The sequence below is a fragment of the Lepidochelys kempii genome, chromosome 8, assembly GCF_965140265.1.
Source record: "Lepidochelys kempii isolate rLepKem1 chromosome 8, rLepKem1.hap2, whole genome shotgun sequence".
Classification (NCBI taxonomy): Eukaryota; Metazoa; Chordata; order Testudines; family Cheloniidae; genus Lepidochelys; species Lepidochelys kempii.
The window spans coordinates 37,196,848-37,206,643 of NC_133263.1; positions in this window are offsets into that span (position 1 = coordinate 37,196,848).

Sequence of the window (9,796 nt, forward strand, 5' to 3'; positions counted from 1 at the left end):
GTACCAATAAACTAGGATGGCCTCTTTAAGCCTTTTGGATTGCATACAATTTCTCTCATTAAAGACAGTCCTTTCCTCTCCCCCCACAAATAATCCATCAACATTTGTTACAGAGCATTGCAGAATGTGGTTGATGACACTGGGAGTAATTGGAACAATTTTTTTGGTGACATTTTATTTTCTTTACGATCAAAACCAAACACAACAACCAAAATGTCAGCCTTTCGACTACTGTATGGCTTTGAAAAAACATTCCCAGACCAAATCTCAGAAAATTACACAGTAGGTGTCTTTAAAAACCATCAGCTTTCAGGTGCATATGTTATTCTGTGGTTGTTCATTTTACAAACACAACTCCTTCTCCATTTATTTACAAAGCCAACAGATTTTGAGGAACTTGATGAACAATACTATAAAGAGTACATCATAAATATGGAATCTAGATGTGCTGCTGACATTGAATTGGCTCTTACTAATATTTCTAATGCACAAGAAAAGCAACAGATACAATATGCAAAACTAAGACTTGTAAACATGGGAAAATAACATTCAAGGTTGGGGACAGTGTCATGTTACTGAACACGAGAAGGAAAACAAGAAAGGGAGGGCTGCTGCAACCTACCTACCGTGGACCATACAAAGTCACCTCTGTAGAGAATAAAAGAGTTAAATTAGAAACCATCTCAGGGAAACTTTTAGGGTCTATATACAGTATCTCCCACTTAAAATTATTTAAAAGAGTCTCCAACATTAGCTGCTGAAAACAGATTACAGGAAAACATGGAAATGGAAACAAGTGTGGATGACACTATGAAAAAAGTCTCCTCAGAAGAGGTAGGAGAAATGGGAGGCGATGTATCTCCCAAGACTCACAGCAGCCAAGTGATAAAGGTGGAGGTCCCAGACATGGACGAAGAGGAGTGGTTTTTGGGCAGAAGTTGCAAGCACTGATCCAATCTAAACTCTGACCACCACCCCCGCCCCCAAAAATGGAAAAGTATTTTCAAACAAGTTAATTTTTTTGGAGTAATTGACAGGAATGAATAAATCAAGATTTCTATTAACAATTCTGGTCACAATGTAACCATAATTTGACAACATTTTATTGATTTTTGTTCAGAGAGCATGGAGGACTACTGCTGATACTGCAGTGATGTGACTTGCAGAACAAAAACAAAAAAATAAAGATGGCATGATGGTAAGAAACACAAAATGGGGTATGAGAAACACACACCATATCTCCAATGAGACATTACCCCAGGAGCTTGCTGGAATCTACCCTCCCTTTGATCAGAAACCTTTCTCAGCCAAGGCAACAGGACAAGTGCACTGCTGCCGGTGCCTGCCTGCTGAGTTGATGACCTGCAATGGTCAGTGATTGCACCAGCAGAGAAGTAGATTGAAGGCAAACCGGAACAAAATTAAGATTTTAAATTATCCTCCACATGTCCCATGTCCCACTACAATTAATCCAGGCAGGATCATTTGGAATCTGAACACTTTATGCTTCCAACCCACACGACTATCAAGTTTTACAAAATTAGGACAAGTCAGCACATAAGAACAACCCTGTGTATCTGTAACTGCTAATGGTAACAATTCACTACCTCTCCCTACTACAGGTAGCAAATTCCCATAGGTAGCGGTTTCACACACCATGTGGTGTAAGAAACTGCTGTCTGTAGGAATTAGCTACAACAGATAGCAGTTTTAAAGCAAAGTAGGACCTGTCACTGGTCTACGTAGGAGATTCCTACATAGAGCAGTTTCTTATACCATAGGATTTGTGAAACTGCTATCTGCAGGATCGTGCTACCTGCAGCAGCGACAAGTCCTACTTTGCTAAAAAGTGCCATCTGATGTAGCTAATTCCTACAGATAGCAGTTTCCCAAACCTATGGTGTGAGAAATTGCTACCTGTAGGAATTAGCTACATCAGATATCACTGTTACAAGTAGCACATCCTTACAGATTGCAGGTTCTTACACACGTGTGTGAAACTGCTGTCTGTAGGATCATGCTGCCTGCAGCAGTGAGAGGTCCTACTTTGATAAAAAGTGCCATCTGATGTAGCTAATTCCTACAGATAGCAATTTCTCACATGTCAAACCAACCTGATAGTTTTCTTTAACAAGGTAACAAGCCTTGTGTATGAGGGGAAGTGATTGACATGATCTATCTTGACTTTAGTAAGGCTTTTGATACTGTCTCCCATGACCCTCTCATAAACAAACTATGGAAATGCAACCTAGGTACCACCTAAAATGAGGTGGGTACAAAACTGGTTAGAAAACAGTTCCGAGAGAGTAGTTATCAGTGATTCATAGGCTGGAAGGGCATAATGAGTGGGGTTCTGCAGGGATCAGTTCAGGAGATGTTTCTATTCAAAATCTTAATCAATGATTGAGATAATGGCATAGAAAGTTTGTGAACGATACCAAGCTGGGAGGGGTTGCAAGTGCTTGTGGGGATAGGATGAAAATTCAAAATGAACTGGACAAACTGGAGAAATGGTCTGAAGTAAATAGGATGCAATTCAAAAAGGAGAAATGCAAAGTACTCAGTTTAGGAAGAAACAATCAGCTGCACACATACAAAAAGGGAAATGACTTCCTAGGAAGGAGTACTGCAGAATAGTCATAGTGGACCACAAGCTGAATATGAGTACTGTGGAAAGGGATCTAGGGGTCATAGTGGACCACAAGCTGAATATGGGTGAACAGTGTAATGCTGCTGCAAAAAAAGCGAACACCATTCTGGGATGTGTTAGAAGGAGTGTTGTGAGCAAGACACAAGAAATAATTCTTCCACTTTACTTTGCACTGATTAGGCCTCATCTGGAGTATTGTGTCCAGTTCTTGGTGCCACACTTCAGGAAAGATGTGGACAAATTGGAGAAAGTCCAGAGAAAAGAAAAAAAAAGATTAAAAGTCTAGAAAACATAGAATCATAGAATCATAGAATCTCAGGGTTGGAAGGGACCCCAGAAGGTCATCTAGTCCAACCCCCTGCTCAAAGCAGGACCAATTCCCAGTTAAATCATCCCAGCCAGGGCTTTGTCAAGCCTGACCTTAAAAACCTCTAAGGAAGGAGATTCTACCACCTCCCTAGGCAACTCATTCCAGTGTTTCACCACCCTCTTAGTGAAAAAGTTTTTCCTAATATCCAATCTAAACCTCCCCCACTGCAACTTGAGACCATTACTCCATGTCCTGTCCTCTTCTACCACTGAGAATAGTCTAGAGCCATCCTCTTTGGAACCCCCTTTCAGGTAGTTGAAAGCAGCTATCAAATCCCCCCTCATTCTTCTCTTCTGCAGGCTAAACAATCCCAGCTCCCTCAGCCTCTCCTCATAAGTCATGTGTTCCAGTCCCCTAATCATTTTTGTTGCCCTTCGCTGGACTCTCTCCAATTTATCCACATCCTTCTTGAAGTGTGGGGCCCAAAACTGGACACAGTACTCCAGATGAGGCCTCACCAATGTCGAATAGAGGGGAACGATCACGTCCCTCGATCTGCTCGCTATGCCCCTACTTATACATCCCAAAATGCCATTGGCCTTCTTGGCAACAAGGGCACACTGCTGACTCATATCCAGCTTCTCGTCCACTGTCACCCCTAGGTCCTTTTCCGCAGAACTGCTGCCTAGCCATTCGGTCCCTAGTCTGTAGCAGTGCATTGGGTTCTTCCGTCCTAAGTGCAGGACCCTGCACTTATCCTTATTGAACCTCATCAGATTCCTTTTGGCCCAATCTTCCAATTGGTCTAGGTCCTTCTGTATCCTATCCCTCCCCTCCAGCGTATCTACCACTCCTCGCAGTTTAGTATCATCCGCAAATTTGCTGAGAGTGCAATCCACACCATCCTCCAGATCATTTATGAAGATATTGAATAAAACCGGCCCCAGGACCGACCCTTAGGGCACTCCACTTGATACCGGCTGCCAACTAGACATGGAGCCATTGATCACTACCCGTTGAGCCCGACAATTTAGCCAGCTTTCTACCCACCTTATAGTGCATTCATCCAGCCCATACTTCCTTAACTTGCTGACAAGAATACTATGGGAGACCGTGTCAAAAGCTTTGCTAAAGTCAAGAAACAATACATCCACTGCTTTCCCTTCATCCACAGAACCAGTAATCTCATCATAAAAGGCGATTAGATTAGTCAGGCATGACCTTCCCTTGGTGAATCCATGCTGGCTGTTCCTGATCACTTTCCTCTCATGCAAGTGCTTCAGGATTGATTCTTTGAGGACCTGCTCCATGATTTTTCAAGGGACTGAGGTGAGGCTGACTGGCCTGTAGTTCCCAGGATCTTTCTTCTTCCCTTTTTTAAAGATTGGCACTACATTAGCCTTTTTCCAGTCATCCGGGACTTCCCCGGTTCGCCACGAGTTTTCAAAGATAATGGCCAGTGGCTCTGCAATCACAGCCACCAATTCCTTCAGCACTCTCGGATGCAACTCGTCCGGCCCCATGGACTTGTGCACATCCAGCTTTTCTAAATAGTCCCTAACCACCTCTATCTCCACAGAGGGCTGGCCATCTCTTCCCCATTTTGTGATGCCCAGCGCAGCAGTCTGGGAGCTGACCTTGTTAGTGACCTAGGAGGGAAGATTGAAACATGATAACAGTTTTCAAGTACGTAAAAATCAAGTAGCAGTTTTTTACAACAGCAGTTTCTTACAATCTAAATGTATCATTAACTGCTACAGATAGCACATTTCTACATGTAGCAATTTCACACATACTATAGCGCAAGAAACTGCTACATGTAGGCATTTACTACATCAGGTAGCAGTTTTATACAATAGCAGTTTCTTACAGTCTTACTGACAGGTTTCAGAGTAGCAGCCGTGTTAGTCTGTTATCCGCAAAAAGAAAAGGAGTACTTGTGGCACCTTAGAGACTAACCAATTTATTTGAGCATAAGCTTTTCGTGAGCATCCGATGAAGTGAGCTGTAGCTCACGAAAGCTTATGCTCAAATAAATTGGTTAGTCTCTAAGGTGCCACAAGTACTCCTTTTCTTTTTACAGTCTTAAGTATCAGTAACTGCTATCAGTAGCACATTCCTACGGGGAGCAGTTTAATACGCTACACCTGCCACACCTGGGCCCTTCACCCAGATCCTTGCAGAAGCTGTCCCCGGCCCGGCTGTCCTGGGCCCCACTGCTCCCGGGGAGGGCTCACTGCCACACTGTATGGGGGCCCTGCTATCCCCGGGCTGTGCTCGCTGTCCCACGGGTATTCCCTGCACCCTGTCCTTGGGCAGCCTCATCTGGCTTCAGCAGCCATCTCTGTGTTGATGACTCACAAACCTGCCTCTGACCTGCCGCCCTTTATCCAGTCCCACTTCTCAGCCAGGGTGTCTCACCATCAACCGGATGAACGAGGTCAAAACTGAACTACTTATACTTATCCTCCCTGCTAAAAACACTCTTCTGCCCCATCACTTTGACAGTGCAACCAGCCTCACTTGCACTTGAACCTGTAACCCGGGGTTCACCTTGCTTTAGCCAGCCAGCCAGCCTGAGCCTGTTGCCAGATCTTGCCCTATTTCCCACCACAGTCCTTACAAAAGCCAACCAGTTCTCCTTCTATGCCCAAACCCTTATCTTCCTTCTTGACAACTGCACCTGCAGCCTCTCGGGCTTTCCTGACATCCAGGTCAACCCAAACGGGGGTTTCCCACTCAGACAACTGTTCCTCTGCCTTAAAATCCATAGACTCCATGAGGGCGGTGACTGCCGGAAGTGCAGGGCTTGATTTGATTATGCAGGAGGACGCTGATTTTCAGTTGCCGGGGGAGGTTTGCGCCATATCTACACAGGTGATGGGACCTCTCCCTGCCGGATTTGTGGGTCTGGTTCTCCCTCGCTCACACGCTGGGAAACAGGGTTTTTTTGTCATCCCAGGGGTCATTGACGCCAATTACACTGGCGTTATTAAGGTTCAGGTGTGGACCGATCTTCCACAGTCATTCCCGCGTGGACGGTCAATTGCACAATTGATTTTAGTCCCCTATCAGGTGCCAGCCACAGAGGATCGAGCCCGGGGCGGAGGAGGCTTTGGATTGACGCTGTCTCAGTCGCCGCCTCACGACACGTCCTCTCAATTTGTTGCTCTAACAATGTCGCTCCGCCCCTCGAAACCTCAGTTAACACTTCTTTTAAATAATGTTCCTTTTACAGGGCTGGTGGACACTGGAGCTGACGTTACAGTGATTCGTGATCAGGACTGGCCGGTCAGTTGGCCAACAGTTCCTTCTAAAGAGTTGTGGGGGATCGGGGGTAGCAAACCCGGGCGCCAAAGTTTGTCTTGGGTCACGGTCTCTAAACCAGGAGGCCATGCCCTTGCTACGATCTGCCCTTTTGTGCTCCCTGTCCACCTCAATATTTGGGGCCGTGACTTACTTGTAAAGCTGGACACCACCCTCGATATTAATATATAATGGTCCAAAACCCTCCCCCACCCACCTTGCCCTCCGCATTACCATTGGTATGGCAATCCACAGAGCCCGTATGGATTGACCAGTGGCACCTCCCCCTAGAAAAGCTGAAAGCGCTTCATTTATTTGTACAACATATTTGCATGCACAGCGCTTAGAGAGCTTCACTAGTCCTTGGAACTAGCTGCTGTTATTTTGGCCTTTCAATTTTTTGCTGATTGTCCCTTTAATTTGATTGTGGACACGCATTATGTTTATCAGGTAATCGATCATTTACCCCTTGCTCTCATTACCCCTCAGATTGATGCGGACCTCCTCCGCCTGTTTTTGTCCTTACAGTATTTCCTCACCACTCGTAATTTCCCTTATTTTGTTGCCCATATTCGCAGTCATACCCGTCTGCCTGGGCTACTCACTGAGGGCAATGCACGCGCTGATTGTGCATTACGTGGTCAGGTAAATTCCTTTTTTTCTGACCCCATCGAAAGCCATTCCTTTTTTCATCAGTCTGCCTCTGTTTTGGCCTGACAGTTTCACATTCCTGCTGATCATGCACGTGCTATTGTTCGTTCCTGCCCCCACTGTGCTGCTGCTGCCCCTACCTTTTCTTATGCCGTTAACCCCAGAGGTACCGCAGCGAATCAGCTGTGGCAAATGTATGTCACTCACGTGCCACAATTCTGCCCCTATTCATTTTTACATGTTTCCATTGATACCTATTCGGGATTCCTCTGGGCGACCCCACAGCGTGGGGAAGCCACTCCCAAAGTTCTTCACCATTTGCTAGCCTGTTTTGCTGTTATGGGTCGCCCAAGCCAGATAAAAACTGATTATGCCCCAGCCTATTGCTCCACAGCCCTCTCCACCTTTTGTGCCCAATGGGACGTCCATCTCAAACACGGGATCCCTTATAATTCCACAGGCCAAGCTATTGTTGAACGTGCAAATCGCATACTAAAAACCTTGCTTGACAAACAATTAAAACAAGGGGAGCTGCGTCTCCGAACCTTAGGAGACATTCAGCAACAATTGCATGTCCTTTTGTTTACTTTAAATAATTTAACACTGAATACAGATCAGCAGACCCCCGCGGATTGGCATTTTCATAAGTCTGAGGTACTGGAAAGACCGCGTGTCTATTACCATCAGCTGCCCGATCCGCAATGGTTGGGCCCAGTGCCTCTAATTACTTGGGGTCGGGGATATGCTGCTGTGTCTCTCCCTGCAGGACCGTTGTGGTTTCCGGCCCAGTGTGTGCGACCAGCACTGAAACAGCATGGCGTGGCACCAGGGACTATCGAACCCCATACTGGAGTTTCAGCTGACCTTGGAGGAGAACGCGGTGCCTCCTGGGTCGACAATGGCGGGACGGAGACGGAGGAGACGTAGCGTCCCAAGCCAGCCCGTGACATGGGGAGCAGTGAAAGCATTGGTCGCCGCGGCTCAACGAAGACTGGCAGCAAACCAACAGCCAGAGACTCCTGAGACTCTGTGGCCATTCTCACCCAAATCACTGCTAATTCTGTATTGATTGTGTGCCTTATGTGCCTGCTATTTCCTGTAGGGGTTGACTCGGGAGCGCCTCCTCCGTTACGGGCCTGAATGACATATAACCTATGGGAAAGATTGGCTTCAATAGCAAATGTTACCCACTTTTGTTTATTTGATTTTGTAGCAGCTGAAGAATTGTTAGGTACATGCCTTATTCCAGTATGTCATCACCCTGAGGAAATAGGGAATGAGACGATGCTCGCTGCTTACGTGAACCTCTCTTCCCAGTACTCTAGCATGGCTAATTGGGGGCCCGGCTAATTACACTTTACCTTCTTGGGCTTATTTTTTGCTGTTGCTGTGTGCAATGTATTTCCTTTTTGTTAAGGCTTTGTTGAGAACTGCCCTGGCAGGCTCCACGAGTTATGACCTTGTCTGTCCGGGAGTTAATGGCTTACAAAAGCAAATTGATGGCTACCATGAGATGGCCGAGCACAAATAAACAAAAAAGGAGGGGATGTAGGATTCATGCAGGGTTCATGCACTTGGCAACATTCAGCTCCCCCCACCCCGAGCGTTGTGTAGGAGCAGTGCACACACAGCTCCTCTAAAGGGCATGAACCTTGGAAACTTGCCCGGATGACATGAACCGTGGGAAGCCTCCTAGGACTGGGCTCAAGGCCCAAGAGCAAGGAATGCGGTAGATAGAAACTGATAAATAAGAATATTAAACAAAGCCAGTGTATTCCTTTTATCTGTTGGAGTATGTAATGCGCAGGAGGAGGGAGAGAAATAAAAGAGAGGGTTGAAAGCTGACAGGCAGACCAGCCCGTTGGCAGACGAGCCTGCTTGCTTGCTTAAAGCCTTGTTCTGTCTTGTATTTGGACCGCAACAGGTCCTCAAACTTTTGTACCGGTGACCCCTTTAACATAGCAAGCCTCTGAGTGTGACCCGCCTAATAAATTAAAAACACTTTTTTATATATTTTACACCATTATAAATGCTGGAGGCAAAGCGGGGTTTGGGGTGGAGGCTGACAGCTCATGACCCCCCCATGTAATAACCTTGTGACCCCTGGTTTGAGAACCCCTGGGTTAGCCCCTAAAAATGCCTGAGATCAGCACCAAATGCTGATACCAGATGGCAAGTCTGTGCATCCAGCTAGCGGGGCAGTGACTGTCTCCTATTGTGTGTATGTACAGTGCCTAGCACAAAGGGCCCTGGTCCTCTTTGTCTATGGATGCTACTCTAATAAAATGACAGTGATCTTACCAAGTGACATGGAATTTTTGATGACTCAACTAGTCAGAGCCTCTGTATTTCATCTGTTTTGAAATATGACTTTTCCAGCAGTCCAGGACCCACTCCACCCTATCACCATGCTGGGGCATTATGGAAGAGTTACCAAGACTACCCCCTACAGCCCCTAGCTGTTTCTTGGTAGTCTCCTTCCCAAGTGCTGGCCTGGCATACTTGGCACCAGCGCAATGTGGCAAGCTTGGAGCTATGATTAGACAGGGAATGTGTAAATGATTTAACTCCCATTGCAGCAATTGGCAATTTGCCATTGACTTCAGTGGAGACAGGGTTTCACCCGTGTCATTTTTCCCAAGAAGTCTGCTTGAGGTATGAGGCACGTGGAGATTCTCAGACACCAGTTCAGCGGCAGAGGGTGTCCAAGGAAGGACTGATTCAGGGCTCCTGACACTAGGTTTGTATTTCAATCCCATCCGTCTGGTGGGGAGCAGATTATCCTCCATCTGCCTACCATGGGAGGCATGTGAACCCCCTGTTTGGGGAGGCAAGCACCCTGCCTCTTCCGCCTGAGGCCCCTCCCCACCCTTGCCCAC